The sequence below is a fragment of the Nomascus leucogenys genome, chromosome 5, assembly GCF_006542625.1.
Source record: "Nomascus leucogenys isolate Asia chromosome 5, Asia_NLE_v1, whole genome shotgun sequence".
In the NCBI taxonomy this organism is placed as follows: Eukaryota; Metazoa; Chordata; class Mammalia; order Primates; family Hylobatidae; genus Nomascus; species Nomascus leucogenys.
In genome coordinates this window covers 90,802,393-90,824,605 of record NC_044385.1, presented here as the reverse complement: position 1 = coordinate 90,824,605, position 22,213 = coordinate 90,802,393, and positions in this window count along the sequence as shown.

The window sequence follows — 22,213 nt, the reverse complement described above, 5'->3', positions numbered from 1 at the left end:
CTCTGAGAAATTTGAAGCTGAAACCCCTTTAAATCTTCAGAATGATTTTATTGAAGAGGGCCGCAAGCCCCAAATGGAAAACTATCTTTGGAAAATATTATTATTTTTGATTGAACACTGCCAGTGTTCAAGTCCTAAAAAATAAAGATTTATAACAGAATCCCCCCAAAATAAAATAAAATAAAATAAAAAGTTTTTCTTCATTTTATGAAAAAAAAACACTTACTTTATAGTAAACCCAAATTGCTTTTTTTGAGAGTCAAGCATTCCATTCTTGACAAAGTTTTGGATTAATAGGATGTGTTTTGTCATTACCTGATCTTACAACTTATTCTCAGATTCAGTGACTCCATTTTAGTATGTTGGATATTTTAAGCTATTATTTGACTGGCTACCCTGTGTCTGCTCTGCATAGTTGTCTTAATTTTAGTTTCTAAACATATTTTCCAGGTAGTGACAAAATATGTGAAGGAATAGGTGAATTAGGTTCTGCTCAGGTAGACTGGCTTTAAATGATCATTTTAGCAATGATGGAAGACAAGTTTTGGGGTTGTGTTTTGCTTTAAGTCTTACCTAAATATTATCTCCTATCGAAGGGAAGAAATTACACTTGATGTTTAGAGGCATGTAAATAAAAAGTCTTAAAACATGTTCCTAACTAATGGGAATAAAGCTTATTTTCTATTTTCATCCCTCTCAAGTATTTTATGGTTACCAGAAATCAATGTCATCAGTGATAGAGTGACAGAAATAACGTAAGTGTGTTAGAAAACTAGGGGTCACTTCTGCGATTCTACTGATCCATGAGTACTATTAAGAAGGTTCCTAAGTGTCCTGTATTGTGCAAGATACAATATTTGAACTAATTTTTTTTTTCTTGAGACAGAGTCTCGCTCTGTCGCCCAGGCTGGAGTGCAGTGGTGCGACCTCAGCTCACTGTAAACTTCCTCTCCCAGGTTCAAGTGCTTCTCCTGCCTCAGCCTCCTGAGTAGCTGGGATTACAGGCCTACGCCACCACACCCAGCTAATTTTGGTATTTTTAATAGAAACAGGGTTTCACCATGTTGGTCTCAAACTCCTGACCTCAAATGACCCGCCCACCTCGGCCTCCCCAAATGCTGGGATTACAGGCATGAGCCAACAGGCCTGGCCACTGAACTAAAATTTTTATTGGGCTTAGATCACCATAATTTAAGAAAGGAGACGATCTGTTAAATGTTGTATATAATGAAAGAACATAATTTATTACTTATTAATAATATAAATTCTAACTAAACTATGAACAGTTATTTAGCACATTAAGGCAACTTTTGAAGGTTATTCTGTAATTTTGCAAAACTACTCAATTTTAGTTAAAACTAACTTTATTTCAGTTTAGTTAGCATTTTACATATATTTTATAACATACTTTTTTCTCAATTACTTTTATAGTTTATGTTTATAATAATGATAACATAAAAGTTTTATCATTGTAATCCCAGCACTTTGGGAGGCTCAGGCGGGCAGATCACGAGGTCAGGAGATCGAGACCATCCTGGCTAACATGGTGAAACCCCATCTGTACTAAAAATACAAAAAATTAGCCAGGTGTGGTGGCGGGCACCTGTAGTCTCAGCTACTCAGGACGCTGAGGAAAGAGAATGGTGTGAACCCGGGAGGCGGAGCTTGTAGTGAGCCGAGATGGAGCCACTGCACTCCAGCCTGGGTGACAGAGCAAGACTCCGTCTCAAAAAAAAAAAAAAAAAAGTTTTGTCATGTGTATATCTACATCTAATAGCTATATCTATATTTAACTTATCTGTACCCATATAAATGATGCTTATACTGAAAATTTTATTGTTCTTAATTTTGATATTAGAAATAATAGTTTCTAAGAACATATGAAGTACATTACAAAATGATTGTTACAACACAGGTTGTTTACCTGTTGAATAATATTTTTAACTGAATATTAAAAATTCTACTCTAAATGACGTATATTAAACCATAGACAACTACTTTAATATCATCAAGTTATTAGAAAAGTGAAAAGAATTTCTCAGTTTTTTAATAATCTCAAAAAATAAAGATTAAATCTGATCAAAATACTACTTTGTCTTCACCTATTTATGTATAAAACAGTTCTTTAGGCACATTTGAGAAAACTAACTTAAAACTGTAGTAGCTTATGTTTATTTAATGTGTCCTATGTATTGGATCATATTTAAGTGCTTCATTAAAATTATATAATTTCATTCACAAAGTAACTGTAGAAGTTAATAAAATTATTTATGTTGTGCTAAAAATGTATGCAAAAGAGTGGCTAGAATATGAAGCTTAAAATTTAATCTAATCAAAGGAGGAAGGTAAGCAATAAAATGGTTGATGACTTGGAGATCCTGATACGATTTTAAGAACTGTTGAAGGTAAAATGTTAGAGTGAGCTTTAAAAGTAAGAGATGGGCCGGGCGTGGTGGCTCACGCCTGTAATCCCAGCACTTTGGGAGGCCGAGGCGGGCAGATCATGAGGTCAGGAGATCGAGACCATCCTGGCTAACACGGTGAAACCCCGTCTCCACTAAACAATACAAAAAAATTAGCCAGGCGTGGTGGCAGGTGCCTGTAGTCCCTGCTACTCGGGAGGCTGAGGCAGGAGAATGACATGAACCTGAGAGCGGAACTTGCAGTGAGCCAAGACCACGCCACTGCACTCCAGCCTAGGAGACAGAGCGAGACTCCATCTCAAAAATTAAAAAAAAAAAGTAAGAGGTGGTCATTATTCGGATGCTTAAAGTCAGATTTCAAATGACAAACATTTTGACTTTGACAATGAGATTTCTCATGTAGACTGGTGTGTGATGCATAAAGTACATAGATGGTCTGATAGAACTTGGGATAATCTGAATCCCTTTACGTGAGTGGACCACACAAATACTATTGATTTCTATGTGTATCATAATATAAAAAACTTTGGGAAGCAAGGGGCTAAATGGCACATATATCAGTTTTATCTTCTCTATGAGATAAAAATGCAGAACATTGAGATTTACCTACATAATAATACAAAGAAAAATTATTTCTGCTCAGTATTCAAACACTTTTTAAAATTTTCCTATACATTTCCAGTCCCCTAGTTTTCTATTATCTATCCACCAACAATTAGCTAGGAGTTCCTGGTCCCATCTCAAAGAATGTTACTATATGAGAATTATCCATGTTACTCTTCAGTTTCATATAACAGAAACCATTCTATTTAGTCTAAGCAGAACAAAATGTAATACAAAACATTTTCACACTTTCAAAACTATTGAAAGCAGGACATAAGCAGATGCTAGCATGGGTGGGTGGACAGTCCAGGAAATTCTCTGACACCTACCAGAGTAGATCCATGAAGGAATTTGCCATTCTGTGTTACCTTCTCATTCCACAATTAAATGCCCATAGCTACAATGTAGGGACTGAGTAGACACCACTGTGGTTTGGAATCTAAGGGGTATGGTAGTTGCTACAACCTAAACTATTAAAACAGACACTTGTTATATACCACCTCTTTTGACACTTACTAACCAACCAAATGTAAATCAGCCTGAATTAACCCAAACATACACATTGTTTAAGTGAAGGAAATTGACGTTTACTGTTCCAGCCTCTTCCTTTGAGGAAGGCACACTAGAAACAGTTTAGAATATATGCCAGTGAGCCAATCTATTGTACCTGCCACAATGACCTTTTGAAATTCAAATTATCTTCTCCTGGTCCTAAATTTTCTCAAATATAAAATTAGGTGGCTATATTAGAAAATACATAAGATGAATTCCATTTGAAGCATTCTATGAATAGCTAGGAATAGAAAAAGTCAAAAAAAGTACATACCATAGAAAATATTGAAGACTATGAATTAAAATATGTGTAAGGTTGACTAAAATCATAGCAATATCTTTAAGGTATGAGCAAATTCATTTTTAAAAACTAACCATTAAGACTTTTGATAGAAATGTGAAATTTATGCTTGTTCTGGAGTCATAATTGCTAATCTAAACAACTTCTTCCAAGATTTTCTTTTGAGTCATAAATATAAATACACACATGCACAGACACACCCTTCACACACAAGGCATGTGTTTACATTGCTTTTACTAAGGAATAAGATGAAAGGATTAAAATAAGATGGTGCTGTCCAAAACTAAATGATTCAAAATTCTTTCTGTGTAACTTATGAACAGCTTCATCCAATACTTATAAATACAATTTATGTCTTTTGGCTGTAAGTCTAAGTAACAACAACACAAATATAAGGAAAATTTGTATTGCCTTATCTAAAATAATTGATCATGATTACAATTTGTTTACAAAGGGAAATTCCATTTTCCTGCCCTGCAATTAGTAGACTAACACAGATAACATTTGAGAAGTATTGCTAATTAATTGTTAACAACCTGCTGGGAACATAACCAAGACAAACATGAAATTGGAAAAGTAGTTATCAAGTGAGCTGGAGCAGAAATGATTTAAGAATTTTAATCAGATTTTTTGGTACAAAGTACTTATTTAGCTTGGCTACCTAAATGAATGAAGCATTAAGTAAAGAAAATGGGGATGGCCAGGCTTAACTTACTAAGCATAGAGTTCTTTGTACTCTCTTAGTTATTTTAAACAATGTTTTATGGCTTGGTTTATTTATGATATGATTTAACAATTTTTCTAAGTTATGATTGTAAAATTAGTTGCTATTTCACTTTCTGCTTTTGCAAATTTAAGAGGTTTTCAACAACCAGGACTGACAAATTTTTAATTTATATTAAAATCTGAGTATATATGGAATTTAAGAGTCAGTGAATAGTATTATAACTAGTTCTGTAAAGTCAACTTAAACTAGCCTTTATTAAAAATAAATAAGGCATAAAACACAACAAAAACCTCAGAAGCTTTTCGATACAGTCCCAATCTTCTCTCCTTGTATTTTTAAGTTATTATGCATCATAATTGGCAAAGGTCTTAATTTTCTCCTCCTCCTGTTCATTCCACCTAACCCAAATCATTCACTACTTGTTTCTCCATTTTTATTTTTACATTAAGCTCTCACTCCTTAATATTTTCTCATTTATTGATTTTATCAAGTTAAAATTTAGGAGAGAATTAGTCCATATTATGTTTTGCCAATGAAACAACTGGCGGTTTATTTATCCACTGATTTATTAAACTTGTCATTATTACATATCTTTATATTGGAGGTGCTGATCCAAAAACTGATGCTAAATCATTGATTTTACAAATTATGTCATGTCCTTCTGAAGCTTTTAATTGAATAAAAAATATACTTGGTGTAATGCCTGTCAATGATGCATGTTTTTAGAGAAAAGTAAAATGCATTAATGGAATAGAGCTTGGGGAAGCGGTAGTACAAATTGCCTTTGTAAATAGGCTAAGCAAGAAGAACAAAGAGTAGAGATATTGGAAAGTTTTCTAAGAGCCACAACGTACAAAATCCTATAAACCATTATACCCACTTAACACTTATGTGTTGTGGGCAGCCATTGGCGGGATTTTGAGCAGGAGATGAAATCATTTTATTTTATTTTTCAAAGGATTACTCTGTTTGAAGTTTACAAAATTGACTCTGGAGGCAAAATGGAAAGTATAGTCCTCTTTGGAGCATATTTCAGGGGTGCAGGTGAAAAACCAGAATGTTAGAATAGATATATTGAGAAATGGTTAGCTAAAACATAATTTGCAATGAGATTGGGAACATAAACTTCAAGCACAAAGTTAATGAAGACCCTAAAAGTAGTCTTCTTAGCTTCTCAGTGGAAAAGCGTTGTAAAACAAGGGGTTTATTAAACGGAGCTAGACTCATCATACCTCTCATGGACATATAGAGAGAGAATTATCACAGACGGCTTCTAGATTGTTTTTCTATTTTTCCTTGATAATTCTCAAACTAATATTCTATTTCTATAAATTTTTTGTTTGCTTTTATTACTTTATACTTAATTCCTAATTTTTATGTTTATGAGTTTTTTTTTTACATTTAAAATATAACTTCAAACCATTTTCCCAGGACTGAACCCTTTTCTAAGTTTTAGAAATAAAAAGGCATTTCCATTTCAGACTAATGAGTTACTTCAGAATATTGATACCAAATAGTCTTATACTATTTATTTAAAATATTAAAAGCATTATTCTATATTGAACTCATTCAAGGGGTATAAAGAGAAAAACGATACAGGAAGAAAATATCTGTGAAATGACAGAGCAATTGTTACCTCTGAGAGTCAGCTTCACCTAGTCTATGCCTAAGGGTACCAATACTTAAAATATGCATTAAAAACCACATGAGAAACCAATAATAAATATCAAAAATTATTATATTAGTCAAAATTAATCTGGAAAAAAATTGCTGTGTAGCATATGTAATTTAATGCTAGTAACAAATGTGAAGTAAATTATAAAATTGATAAATTAAGATAAAATGCATTTTCCATGTGCTAGGCTCTGTATAAAGTGATGAAGTAAACAGATGTAACATGCCATCTTTGATCTTGTGTCTTATTAAGGGACAGAGACATCCAGTAGGTAAACACAACTCTAATAACTAATGTCGATTGCAAAGTGGAGAAATGCACAATGAAGTGTACATAAAGAAAACTACCAAAGAGGTTTAATGTAGATTAAGTGATACTTAAAAGTCATATATATTTTGATAAAACTTGCTTATTGAGAATCAGAGAGTAAGTCAGGGAAAATGGGTGAATTCATCAGAGATTAGCCAGATTCCACCAAAACTAGGAGGTGCATGTATGTTTTATAAATAAGACAAGGAGAGAAAGAGGGTCACTCAATGATTTTGAAGTAGGCAATTCAGAACAGGCATAATGGAAAGGTTTAGTTGAGCAGGTGTCCTGGGAGATTGAATTCACAGAGGCATTTGTATATAAGTGCAAATAGATAAGCAGACAGGACTAAAAATATGACGATGGACATGACGGACCAAGATTATCACGGAAATTGTGCCTCCAGCTTTCTTCCTATGGCTTCATGAGGGAGATACAGCAGATTAAAAGGCAGTTTACTCTGTCAGTGAACACTTACCAGAGTATATCCACCTTCTTGTGTGGCTGCATTTACAGATTTCGTAGAAGCATTTGTGTGTGGTGAGCAGGGGCATTTCATTATTTGCAGAAGTTTAGAATTTCTAACCAGGGGATCCAGGGCAATCAAATGGAAAGTGATTAGTTTTAATATGAGAGTTCCACAAGGGGAACAGATACAATGTCAACAAACTGAAATCAATATATTTGTATTTTTTTCATTTATCAGCAATAAGCTACTAAATATAATGATAAAAGCTTCCATTCACAATAACAAGAAATACTTTGAAAATGTTTCTAATAATATACTTTAAAACAAAAAAGGATACAGTTAATGAACATTTAATACATTACTGAAGAAAAAAGACAATTATATAAACTGTATTACTGAATGGGATGATTTAGTATATTTTTAAAATATTAATCTCAAATTTAATACAATTTCAGTTAACAGGTAAACATAATTTTTAATGAAATTCCCAGGTACCAAAGTTTATCTGAAAGAGAAAATATAATCAAATAGCTATTTCAGTTTTTTTAAAAAGCAGAATAATTAGAATTAGAAGGCAATTTATTAATTGTACAAAATGTACTACATAACTACGTAATTATAATCAATAAGACAGCTTTGTATTTCTATTGATACAGAAATTTGGAAAAACAAAATAGAACAGGTAATTCAGAAAGAGACAGATGTTTATATGGTTGTGAAAAGGAACAAAAAACACACACAAACATATACACAGTTTGAAGAGAAGAGCAAGCATTATAACTAGGTTTAAATACGGCAGATGATTTCAAAGTAAAGATCTGGAATTTAAAATAACTATGATGAAGATGCTAAGCTTTCTAATGTAAAAGACTGACACTGTGCAAGAATCAATGGGTATTATAACCAGAGAAATGAAAATGCTCAAAATTAAAAGGAAATGCTAAAATCAAAATATTATAACAGAAATCAAAATGCCTTTGTTGAAGTTATCAGACTGACAATGGCCAAGGAAGAATCATTGAGCTTGAATATATGTCAATGGAAATATTAAACCTAAAATATAAAGAAAAAAGTCACAGAAACATAAAAGACTATCCAAAAATTGAGGGACAAATATGAAGTGTAATTTACAAATAATGGGAAAACTAGGATACTAGGAAAACACTAAAGAGAGAAAGAAACAGAATAATGGTTGAGAGGTTTCCAAAATGAATGGCATAAACCAAAATAAATATCCAGGAAACTCAGAGAATGTCAAACAAGACAAACATTTACAAATCTACAGTTAGACATATCATATTTAAACTACAGAAAATATAGAAAAAAAGCCAGATTTTTTGAAAAAAATCTAAAAATCTAGAAATAATCCAGATTTTAAAAAAAATTCTAAAACACATCACCTATACAAGAGAAAGAATAAGAATTATGTGAGACTTCAGAAATCTTCTAAGCAAAAAGAAAGTGTAATTAAATATTTAAAATGTTGAAAGTAAAAAGCACAAACCTAGAATTTTGAATTTAGTGAGATTATTCTTTAATATGTAAGGATAATAGAACAGACAAATGATCAATAAGGAAACAGATAACTTAGACAACGCTATACACCAATTGGAACTAACAGCACACAGAATATATTCCACTAACAAAGGCAAAATGTACATTTTTATCAAGTGCACATCAGGTAGTATTTGGGGACACAGTGCTCTCTGAACCTGTAACTGCTTTTTTAAAGTGTATTAATTTTAACAAGAAAAAAGTTGTTATTCCTCCCAGATAAGAAAAGCATAGACAGGCAGTCAAGTGTTGGTGAGGTGTCTCCATATTGTCTTCAGGGACGTAGGCTTCTGTAATTTTCCACTATCATCCTACTATAATATTATCTATATTTATGTTCACAAGATGGCTACTGGTTGTGTTCCAGCCTAAAGACCACGTCTCAGACCAGAACAAGAGGTAGGGGAGGAAGAAGTGTAAAAATTAAGGTGTTTTCCAAAAAATTTTCTGGAAGATCTGCCAGAGCTTCACATTTTGTAACTTGTTGAAAACTGAATTGTATTAGCACCACTAACTGCAAGGTAGGCTGAGAATTCTAACATTTTATATGAATATTTTATATTAAATGAAATCGAAGTCAGCAAGTAAAGAAAAAAACAGAAAATGGAAATTGAATTGGCTAAAACTTGTCCCTATCAGAAAGGTATAACCGTAAGTTAGAGAACATAACATAAAGAAAGTACTTCAACATATTATTCATTGTTGTTCAGGGGAAAATAAGTGGAACCATGATAATTGACATCAGAACTTTTAAAGAAATTTGATGATATAGCAAGAAAATGTGACTATACTATGAACAGAAGAAAGATACTATTAAATGCAATTATTTGTCCATGTCAAAAGCTGTATAACATTAAGCAGAACACAGAAAGCTGTCAGGGTTGGTTTTCACTAATTTCTTTTTTTGTCTTCAGATAATGAATCATATGTATGCTCATTAGCAGTCTTGGGTATGCAAGAAAAAATGGACCAAAACATCCTCAGATTTAAAAATGGACAAAATTAAAATTTCAGGTGTTAACTGAAAACTCCTTCAGTCTACTGGATTTCACCAAACTGCAACCAAGCAGCTTGTTATTTGGCTGTCAAATCTCGCTTGGGAAACTGTTCAGTTGGTAAGTTAATGCTTTCTTCCTGTTTAATCTGTTTCTTTTTTGTTAAAATACTATTTTATTCATTAAGAATAGTAAAATGTTACTTTGTTAATTGATTTACACTGCAAACATGGTTGTCTTGGTGTAGAAGAAAAATTATTTTGCCATGTGGTACTTTATTGCTTTACTTACTTCATTTTGCCATATGGTACTTTATTTCTTTATTTAATAAACTTACTGTGCAATTGTTAAATATTGAAATTATAAATGCTTTATATTATTCAGGTTTGTTAAGTAACTTGTTGAAAGAGTTTTAATTGTATGTAGGGGGAATTGGATGGGGATTTTTTCACTAAATTATTTTTTCCCGTTTAAAATAAGGGAATATGTACTATTGTTTTCTAAAAATTAGCTATCCGGCAAATTTGCAGGAAGAAATTAAATTAATGAGAAATGCCTGTATTGGAGAAAAAAGTTTATTTGCTGATGCAGGTTTATTGTTTGTTTGTTCAAATCCAGTGGGAAATGTCAATCTTTATTTGGCTGTATGCTTATAATTATTTGGCACATTAATTGATAGCTGCCTCTTTTTGAACCGCAATCTTTGTATGCTTTTGCTGACATCTTTCCACTGGCACCCAGCCCACACAAACACTGTTTATACACGCACTTTTATCATCCTTATCACCTACTTAAACTTTAAAATGAGGACCATTTTAGGTTCTATTCTTTATTCTCTTCTCTATATAGACTTACTTCTTGGTGATCTCATCCAGGCCCACATCTTTAAATGAAATTCATGGGCCCATGATTCAAGAACTTATATGATCACCCTCGAACTTCAACTCACATTGTGATATCTACATCCATCTGAATTATCAGCATTTTTACATGTATATCTAATAGACAGGATGAACAAAAGCCCCAGTTTTCTATGAGCAGCTGCAGTTTTCTCTCATACTGTGACAACTAACAATACTCAACTTTTAAAACATATAACCTGGTTTGTAAAATAAAGTGTATGGTCACTCTACTAAGCTGATAGGATCTTGAGCTTTATGTGTCTACAACCAAAGTCACAAAAAATTAATTTTGTATTTGTATAAAATATCATGAAAGAAGTGTTTCATAGACAGATAATATAGATAAAATATATTCATTAGAAATAATAATTATATGCTATAAACCTATGTCAATGAAGAATTAAAGCATTACCAATATCTTTTAATTCACCTGTATGAAATTGATGGAACTTCATCCTCACCATTCTTTCTGAGCCATGTCTAATATTCTGAATATATATATCCCATCCTTTTGCTTTTCTTTAGGGTTTACTATTGTGACTCTGAATATTTATTAGTTTTGCCTGAGTTTGAGATAGTATTAATGGAATTATGTTCTGTAAAGTTGTAGAATAGCATATTTTACTTGTGGTAGTTTTTAGCATTCATTCTGGTTAGTGCAGTTATATTTAATTCTTAGTCACTTATCTGAGGTATTTTTATGTATAAATTTGCATACAGATAGATATATATGTATTTCAATAAGGTCAGCCATTTGACTTATTCAGTTTTTATGCTACCATCAAACTAGTGCTACAATATATTGCAAATGTGTCAGAATACTCACTTTCAAATTCCCTTTTTTAATTTACCTAAGGAGTAGAAATGCTACATTGTATGTCATACACATGTCCACCTTTGTTAGACAATGCCAAACACTTTGAGAAAGTAATTGTAGCAATGTATTCTCCATACCAGGGGTGCATTACTTTTTTAAAATTCCGAATATTTATGTGCTTTAAAAATGAAAGGTGCCCAATCTGGGAGTGTGGAATTACATTTAGTATAGTACATTTTCATTTTACCAATCAATAAAAATGGTCATGGTTCCTCTGTGAAGTGCTATTCTATTTTACTGATTTTTATATTGAAGACTATTTTTTGTTCCTGAATAATCACACTTTAAAAAAATTCTCAGTAATAAACCCTCTTAGTTCTTTATGTTGAAAGTATCTCCTAATTTTGTTGTCTTTCCATTTTTTCACCACATTTTGATGAACAAAGATTGCTCATTTGAAAATAGTTGTTTTAGACGAGTTTTACTTTATAATTTTTGCTGCTAAAAAATATTTAAGACCACAGCCAGGAAGTTGAAGCAGACTTTCTCTGAGGAAGTCTTTGATAAGTTCCTGTTACCAGTCTGCCACAAGATGAGGCTGTAGAGGGTAGATATTTATATGCTTTGGCTTGGTAAGTTGGTGATAGGACACTCTGGAGTAAAGTTTACTCATAGTGTCCCTCTTTCTGGTTTGGGCCAGAGAGCATAGAGAGATCTCCAAGTTATTGACAGCTCTCAGACTCATAGAAAACGTTAACAGTACACAAATCTGGTAATGTATTTAATACATACTTCTACAATAAATTTCTTGAGCAATTCAATAATAATAATACAAACCCCAAATAAAAAGGGACAAAAGCCTTAAAAGAGCACATAACAAAAATTTGTATGTGAATAGCTAATATATTTGTGTATATATGCAATATATTTTGAAAATTACAATTATAAAAAGTACCATTTACAATATCACAAAAACTTAAATACTTATACTTAAATCTTACTAATTATATGCAAGATCTATAACATAAATGCTAAAAAACTGATTTAACAAAAAGCAAAGAATTTCTAAATAAGCGGAAAGAGATGCCACGTTCATGAATTGGAAGACTCGATATTGTCGTTAATGCTCCCCAAAGGTATCTATAGATAGAGTGCAATTCTAGTCAATCAAAATTTGAAGATTCTTTGTTGTTATAGACAGGCTGATTCTAAAATTTATATTGAAAGGTAAATAAATTAGAACAGCCAAGTCAACTTTGTAAATGAATAAATAAATTAGAGCACTTATACTACCTGATTTTCAGACCTACTAAAAAGTACCCTAATGATGACAGTGTGGTATCAAAAAATAATAGATATATAATGAATAGAATAAAAGAAAAGATGCATAAATAAATAAGAACATAGATACTTAACTGGTTTTTGGTGAAATTTACGGAGATTTTAAATTTTTAAATTTATTTACATTTTTTTAGACAGGATCTTCTTCTGTTGCCCAGGCTAGTGTTCAGTGGTGCAAACAACAGCTTACTGCGGCCTCAAACTCCTGGGATCAAGCAATCTCCCCGCCTCAGCCTCACTGGTAGTGGGGACTATAGGTTTGCACCACAATGCCCAGTTATTATTTTTTTAATTTTTTGTAGAGATAGGGTCTTGCTGTGTTGCTCAGGCTGATCTCAAATTCGAGCCTTAAATGATTCTCCTACCTCAGCCTCCCAAAATGCCTCCATTACAGGCATGAGCCACCACACCCACCTTAATTTTAGAAAGAACATTCCACTAATGGTTCTAAAACCATTAGATAGTCGTATTCATAAAATGATGCTTATGAATGCAAACAGTGGTTGCCAGGCATCAAGGACAGAAGTAGAGATTGGGTATAAAGGAGCACAGAGAGATTTGAAAGTTTCTACATTTCGTTGCATCAATATTTTTATTGTTTTATGGAAGTATAATGTAAATACCAGAAAAATTACCATTTTCAGTTAAGTAGCTTGATGACCTTTAAGAAATCTACAAAGTAGTATTAAGTATCATCACAACTAAGATGTAAAACATCCCCATTATTCCAAAAAGGCCCATTTTTTTTTTCTTTTGCAGTCAAATTCCTTCCCTTAACACTAGGATTTGTTGACCTCTAATAAGCATTGTATTATTTTGCCTTTCCAGAAAGTCATATAAATAAAATCACATATTATGTGGCATTTTTCATCTGGCTTCCCTCCTTTTTCAAAATTCTTTTGAGATTTATTCTTCCCCCACCAGCTCTATTAAGGTATAATTGGCAAATTAAAATTATATATATTTAAAATATACACTGTGATTTTTTAAATACACAAATATATTGTGAAATTATCAAGCTAATTAACACATCGGGTCACTTCTCATAGATACTTTCATGGTGAAAACACTTAATGATCCACTCTTCTAGCTAATTTTGTACATATGCGACATTATTGTTAACTATAGTCAGCATGCTGTATATGAGAGTTTCCAAATCTTGATTTTGATGATGGTTAAATGACTGCATATACTCTTGGTTTCAAAAAGAATTTTAATATCTGTGTAATTTTAGGGAAAAAGTTATAAACATAGGAAATCAAATCATAATTCTTAATTTAAATCCACATATTTATTATTCATTTAAAGATTCAGTATAAATAATATGGAGTTATTTAAAAGGTTTACTTTTAAATAAATGGGAATCTTCCATCATCTCTTCTTTCATTAAGAGTCACAGTAAATGTATTTTACTTGTTCAAGTTTTTCATCTTTCTGTGTGCTGTGTGTAAGTATCTATGCACGCCCACACATACACACACATATATATACACATTTCTTACTAGAAATGCAATCAAGACTGTCATCTAGAGACGTGGTACAATTGTACAAATCAAAATTTTGTTCTGTTTATTTTCTGAACATCTAATCCATCTTGTATATTAAAAATTCTAAGACAATATCATAGTTTCTTCATTTTTTGTACTTTCTGTGATCCTTACTGAATGAAAATATTATCCATACATTTTTGGTAACATTTGGCTTTGAGGTTTGTATTCTATTATTAATTTATAAAAGTCATTATATAAAATATAAATATTTTGTCCTATAGCACAGATTGTAATTGTAATTCAGGATTTGTCCTGCTGTTTGATTTTATGTAATTGACAATCAAATACTAGAATTTATTTAATTCAACCTGTCGGTAGTTTCTGTCTCAGATAAAGATTTCTATGAAAATGATAGATGTGGAAAGGAATACTGCTAAAATATATTGAATAAAGTAAGCAAACTTTCAAAATTTAGGTACATGAGAATAATGAAAAAGCAGAAAGGGCAGAAAAGCCAGTCAGCATAATCCTCAAAGCAACAGATTTTTTATAAGAACTTAGAGAAGTATTAACCTAGGAGGAGAAAAACAACTGGGCTTCTGAGTTATATTGAATATGAAATATAAACAAGCTCAGGTAAAGTGGTGACCTGCAGAGATACTCAGCTTCAGTTGAGGTGAATATGAAGATTTTAAATAATATTGAGGGAAAATTTAGCTTCTTATCATGAACTACTCGCTCCATGAGGTCATGTCAGAGTCGATGATGCCCAGAACATTTTGAGAATGACGGTAAAGTCAATATATAATTAAACCTGGAGGCTTGCATTTAAACGTCAGTAAACACAAGAATGAGTGAGTGATATCATGGTCTGGTTTTGGTTTTTTTTGTTGTTTTTGCTTTTTTTTCTTTGAGACGGAGTCTCACTCTGTCGCCCAGGCTGGAGTGCAGTGGTGCTATCTTGGCTCACTGCAAGCTCCGCCTCCTGGGTTCACACCATTCTCCTGGCTCAGCCTCCCCAGTAGCTGGTACTACAGGCACCTGCCACCACGCATGGCTAATTTTTATTTTTATTTTTTTGCATTTTTAGTAGAGACGGGGTTTCACTGTGTTAGCCAGGATGGTCTAAATCTCCTGACCTCGTGATCCACCTGCCTCGGCCTCCCAAAGTGCTGGGATTACAGGCGTGAGCCACTGCGCCCGACCTGGTTTTGTTTTTTGTTATTGTTGTTGAGACAGGGTCTCACTCCGTAGCCCAGGGTGGAGTGTGGTGGCATAATATTGGCTCACTGCAAACCTCCACCTCCCAAGTTCAAGCAATTTTCCTGCCTTAGCTTCTGGAGTAGCTGAAACTACAGGCACCTGCCACCACGCTTGGCTAATTTTTGTATTTTTAGTAGAGATATGGTTTCCCCATGTTGGCCAGGGTGGTCTCAAACTCCTGACCTCAAGTGGTCTGCCCGCCTCGGCGTGAGCCACCATGCTCAGCCCATGGTCTGTTTTTTATAGCTTTTTGAAAAAAAGTGAAAATTTTACTCCTAATAGAAATCAACTGAAGTTTACATGTGACCTGATGTTCTCTTGAGTAGCAGACGTTAACAGTGGAGACTGGCAAAGCTGACAGAGAAAGCAACAACAGAGACCAAAGTAACGTAGAGTAAATTGTCCTGATTTGCGTCGTGAACAGCAGTCTGAAAGCACACATGAAATATTTGCTTCAGCTGGTCGCGGTGGCTCATGCCTGTAATCCCAGCACTTCGGGAGGCCGAGGGGGGCGGATCACAAGGTCCGGAGATCCAGACCATCCTGGCTAACACGGTGAAACCCCGTTTCTGCTAAAAATGCAAAAAAAAAAAAAAATTAGCCGGGCGTGGTGGCGGGTGCCTGTAGTCCCAGCTACTCGGGAGGCTGAGGCAGGAGAATGGCATGAACCCGGGAGGCAGAGGTGCAGTGAGCCAAGATCACACCCTTGCACTCCAGCCTGGGAGACAGAGGGAGACTCCGTCTCAAAAAATAAATAAATAAATAAAATAAAATAAAATATCATTTTTGTCAATCGTTATTTCTTTGCCAATATTCAATGTGTTATGGTTTTCATGTGTCCCTTCCAAAATTCAGGTACTGACAATGCGATGGAATAACAAAGTGGGGCCTTCAAAAGGCAATTAGGCCATGAGTTTGTTCCTGATGAATGGGATTAGGTGAGGATAAAAGAGGCTTCATACAGCGGTTCAGCCCTCTTGCCCTTCTGCCTTTTACCTTGTGGCGGCGCAGTATTCCTCCCCTCCAGAGGATGCAGGCCTCACCAGACAACAAGAACAGACAGCACCTTGATCTTGGACTTCTCATCCTCCAGAACTGTAAGAAAATATATTTTTGTTTTTTATAAATTACCAAGTCTCAGGTATTTTGTTATAGTAGTAAAGAGTGAATTAAATATGTATGAACATGTGCTCTCATTGTTTTAACTTTCTCCAGTTAGTTCTGACCAATGCCAAATATTTCATATATTTAAATATATTTTACATTATTATGTTTTTTGTCTAGCTAATTAAAAAAAAATCTCTATGCCTTTAGCAATCAACTCTTAAAACTGTAGAAAATATTACCGTTGGAACATTTTGAGGACATCAAGGAAATGGCTTACAATAATTTTAGGAGTCCAATTTTCCCTATGAATTTTCCCTTTATATAGCCATATGTATTATCACCCGAACATGTTTTGTTATAATTGGGATTTTTCTTATACGTCTCACTTTTAAAAATGAGAATTGAATTTCCCAAGCCTAGATTTCCCAAGAAACAAATAACTGGAATTTTTCATTTACACTGGACAATTAGATTCTCTCTCCTTTTCCGTCTCAATTAAATTGGTTCACTATTTCAATTTTTTTAGTTAAACTATAATATATGTCTAAATTCCATACTCTTTTGTAGAATTAGTGTTAACAACTTATTTTTTATTTTTTGATAACTTCCAATCTCATTGCATCCTTTTATGGTAACTTTAAATATCATTGCAAAGTATAAAGCCTGATTCTGAATCACACACAATGACACAACATATTAAATGTATATTTATGCTTGCCCTGGCATTGTTTTCCTTCACAGAACTTTTTATTTTTTATGGGCCATAATTTTACATTTATTTTGTACTTTGTTCATAGTATACAAATTATTTTTATATTTTTTCTCAAGTAATTTCTAGAATGAAATAGAGTATAATTACTTTGGGAACAAATACAATCAGGCAGTTCAAGGAAAAGAAACATGCTTAGGTGTCTTCTAGACATTTGTCAAATGATGCTTACTTTTTAACTTTTCTATCATTTGTTGTGTGAATAGATTTACTAAAATTGTTTGTAAACCACTAATCTCTATTCCATCCTTAAGGTTACTGATAATTACTGGTGAATAAATAAATGTTGTAGCTTGTTTGCCTTAACACTATGTAGAATTTTTTCTAATGACCATGCTAAGGATTCAGTAAGTTCCAAGAAGCTATATTTGTCAATCTTTAAAAATGAGCCTATAATGATGCTACTTTGAAAAATAAAAATAAAAAGTGGCATTTCAATTAAATTAAAATATCCTCATGTAATTACATCCTAAAGATATTTCATCTCCATCTTTTATTTTTCCAAAAGAGCTACTGAAATTACCAAGTTTCAAATGGTTGAAAGTTTGACTCCTTCAGCCCTCCAACACCACATCTAATTAATATCTACAAACACTACAAACAAAAGAATAGCCCTGCAAATGAAAACACACATAGACAAAGTCAATGTAATTTTCTTTGTTATTCATTGAAAGATGTAGCAAAAAATATTATTTGAATGCTAGCTCATATTTAAAGTGGTCCTATTATTAATCAATATATTTTTGTTTGAAGATTTGTAAAAATAGTGTTACATATGTTACTGCTTCTTAAAGTTACTTTCAGTCATTGAATTTCTGTTTTAGAGAGAAGCTACATAGAATGTTAATGAATCAACAAAAAATGTGGTAGGTTCAAGCATTTTCGTTCTCCTAATAGCCAAGCCCTAGAGAAACTGGTTTGATCAATGCATAATCATTTCCGTTCAGATGAATGTGACCAAATAACTAGAATGTTCATTTTGTGGTCCAGTAATTTTTGTTGACTTAATGACACAAGTAGAACAACTATGAGTAACTATGCAGCATCCAATTAATTTCTTGGTGATAGATTTTCAAGGAGTCAATCTAGTCAACCACATAGCACGAGATACTTTCAAATTATCTCACATAATCTAGAGAAATTTATTGCAAGAAGTATTTACTGTAGATATCTTGTCTTGTGTGCAGATGTATTGATATATAAGCTCCTTGAAATCACCTTTATGTAAAACTAAGTTACTGCTTTCATTCATGCAGTGATTAATTATGCTTATTTATACAGACCAACCCTTATTTATATTTGTGATGAAAGTAGCAATGATATGAAAACTACATATGTTAGTAGATGAGAAAGAAACATGAAGTAGAAGAGACTTTGAACTCTGTGGGAGAAATTTGTATGAGCTGATTATTATGGTTAAAGAGAACCAAGTCTTTACACATAGACAAAACCTATTTAGGCCTAATAATTATGAAGTTATGAGATAGTAATTTAATAACATTACATATTTAGAGAGATATGCCAATGAAGGATTCACTAATTACTAGGTGCTAGTTGCATAAAGATAAAAATATTCAGTTTCTTTTCTTTACATAGCTTACAATCTGGTGTCCAGCACTGACCTGTGTAAATGTGTGAGAATGGGCAATGAGGTTAGCAAATTCTCACGAATAGATAATAGGCCCTTACTGAAATGGGAAACAAAACAATATATTTTTTTAACTAAGAGAAAAGAATTTGAAGAATAACAAAGCTCTAAGTACAAAACTATAAAAGGAAGATTGGAAGTAACACGACACAAAGAAACCAGGATACAGCAAGTTAATGCAGGAGAATAGAGCTTTGTGTGTTTATATATTGTTAGATGTAATATTTCTTTGCAGGATCTTTGAAGATACAGCAAAGTTCATATTATTTTTTTTCTTCTCCTGAAAAGTTACAAAAAACATGGCATAGAAAAGTAAATAAAAATCTACTTTTTCCTAATAATGTAAACCCCATTTTTAAAGAGCCAGTTATCAAATTAGCTTAATACTATAGATATCATAATCAGGTAAAATAATTACACCACTGTAATTATGCTGTGTCTAAATTTATCGTGTTGAAATTAACAAATATATTATTTTATGCCATTTTAATCATACAATGTTCAATTTCTGACTTCATTTTTAAAAATATAACTGTTTTATTTTAAATACAACCATGTTTTAAATGTAAAGTGACTGAATAAGTTTTATTGAAAATGCACACTTTTTAAGGCAATTAATAACTGTGATGAAATATGACATTGAAAACCACCCTGCTGATATTTTATCAAAAATCAAGACAGCTCACAATCTATAATTCACCACTTTTACTTTGATCTGCTTAGGAAAGAAAGCAATAGAAAATAGCTTCGTCTATATTTTACAGCTTAGAAATCAATATTAATAAATCAATGTCAACAACATTATTTTGCAAACTCTATCGTATTACTTTGATATGTGACCTAAACATGGAGCAGGTATATTATTCTTTGTGGTTGGAAATGTAAAACTGGGGTTTGTGAAACATCTTTCATTACAGACCACTGTTACCAGTCAATCACATTTTTTATAAATGGATATCATTCAGGATGAAACTTTTATGCTTAGATTTAGCCTGCAGGTTGATTTTTTTATGGCTAAAGAACATTTTTACAGTTGTTCCTGAGTTATTACAGGGTAGAAAAGTGGCTTTTTCCTATTTATAAAATTTCTTCAGTGACAACTTCCAGATCCATCTTTCAATCAAAAAGAAAATACCAGTCTGTGCAAAGCATGGACTGGAGAATGTCTGTCTTCTAGAATTTCAGACATCTGGAGGATGTCTGCCTTCTAGAATTTCAGAGTATAAAATTGACATTGTCCTGAGTAAATATGCAATGTTGCTGAGATGCAAAGACAGCAGCAATTTCATTATTTATTTTATCAAAGGCATTTATGGAGACAATATATTTGTAGGTCTGAAATGATGGTTCTCTGAGCTAAGCATTGCATTTTTTCTACTTCTAACCTCTCTTTCTTCCCCAATTAAGTGAAGAATAGATTTAGAAAAAAATTTAAAAATTGAAGATTTTAATTATAATTTTATACAAAAAATGAAGAATATGAGAAGTAAATGGTAATTCTAGACTGTGTAATGTATAAAACTGGTAAATCTAAAAGCTGGAGAAATAAAATAGAAGCAGAGACATGAGATAAAAATCTCCATTAATGATTATTTTATTTTCCATATCTAGCATGTTAACCTTAAAATGTCAATTTTCATCTATATAGCTCAGTAAATAGTTGTTGAATCAATGAGTGAAAAGGGAAATGCTTTGGGAGACATTTCAATTCATAAAAAGGCAACATTGAGGAGACATAGAAGTTCAGACAAGTTAGATAGTTTATTATTTTATAAGTATCTAAAGCAGAAAAGCAATAGATAAGATCCACTTTTAATATCTATCCCAAACTGATATTTTCTGCTTAAACTCTTGTAAATTCCTCTCCACATCAGCCCCAATGAATTAGTTTTTTTATTATAACACTTAATTCATAGGTGCACTATGGTGTTTGTCTTGTGATCATTTGATGGCTTGTCTATGTGGTTCACTAAACTGTGCTTGAAGACCATTGTCGTGTTCATCATTGCTTAAAAATATGTGGTTATAGCACATATAATCACATCTAGAGCTACAATAATGCTTATTGATTTCATGTAACTAAGTTAAAGAATGGAGACTCTGCAGTATGTATTGGTATTAGGCTACAGAGAGGTCCTGAAGTCTTCAAATTGCAAGTACAGATCCAATATCAAAGGGAACAAAAAATAGTTACATTTTATTCATTGTATTAATTTGACTAAGTAACTGACAGTTAACATGCCCCCTGTTTATTATATATACAGGAATAAACAAAAGAAACATAGTTTTTGTTTCCTGCTGCTTACAGCCTAAAAATGCAGATGTCATTTATATTTTTGTTAGCTAAGAATTATAAAAGTACAAAGTTTTTTAAGTGTTTTGAAGGAGTGTAATGGTGTACTGATTAAAAAATAACAGGGGTTGACTTATTTTGGTTGTGAGTATCAAGGAATGATTTTCTAAGGTGGTAACTTGAAGGATAAGGAGTCAGGTATGTGAGGAATAAAGGAAAAGACAATTTTCAGCAAGAGATAACAGGATAATTAATTCCCTGAAGGTCAAATCTAGTTATATTCTAGGAAGTGACAGGCAAGAGTAACTGAAGCACAGTGAGTGAGAGGAAATAGCATGAGATGAGGTTCCGAGGAACGCAGGAGCCAGGTGATGTGAAAATCTGGTAAGAATTTGTATTTAATTTTTAATGAAATCAGAAGCCTTTGAGGGGGTTCAAGCAGGGTACCATAATTTAATTTGTGTTTTCTGGAAAATGTTATGATGATTCAATAAAATACAGAAAGTGAAAGGCAAAGATATACAAAAGTAATGCACACATATGTTTCTGTAATAATACAGACAAAAATGGTAAGAGCATCAGTCTGTAAAATAAGAAAAATTGAAGAATACCCCAATGTCTATAACCAGTACAATGGAGAAGTTTGCTATATGGCACATAATGGACAATTGTACACACAAAGAGAAAGAACGAACTGAAACCTCATAACAACCACATAGATTAAAGAAGTCAGGCACAAATAAATACATACAAAAACTTCCCTTTATAGAAACTCCACAAACAGGCAACACTAATTTGTGGTGTTAGAAATAGTGATAATGGTTGCCCTTAGCGGTTGGTAACTGCAAAAAAATTAAAAAGTGGCAAGAGCACTACTGAGTGTTGAACATTTTACATCTTCATCTGGGTGCTGTGTATGTGTTCAGTTTTTGACACATTCTTCATTTGGGTGTATAATAAGTATGATTAGTTCCG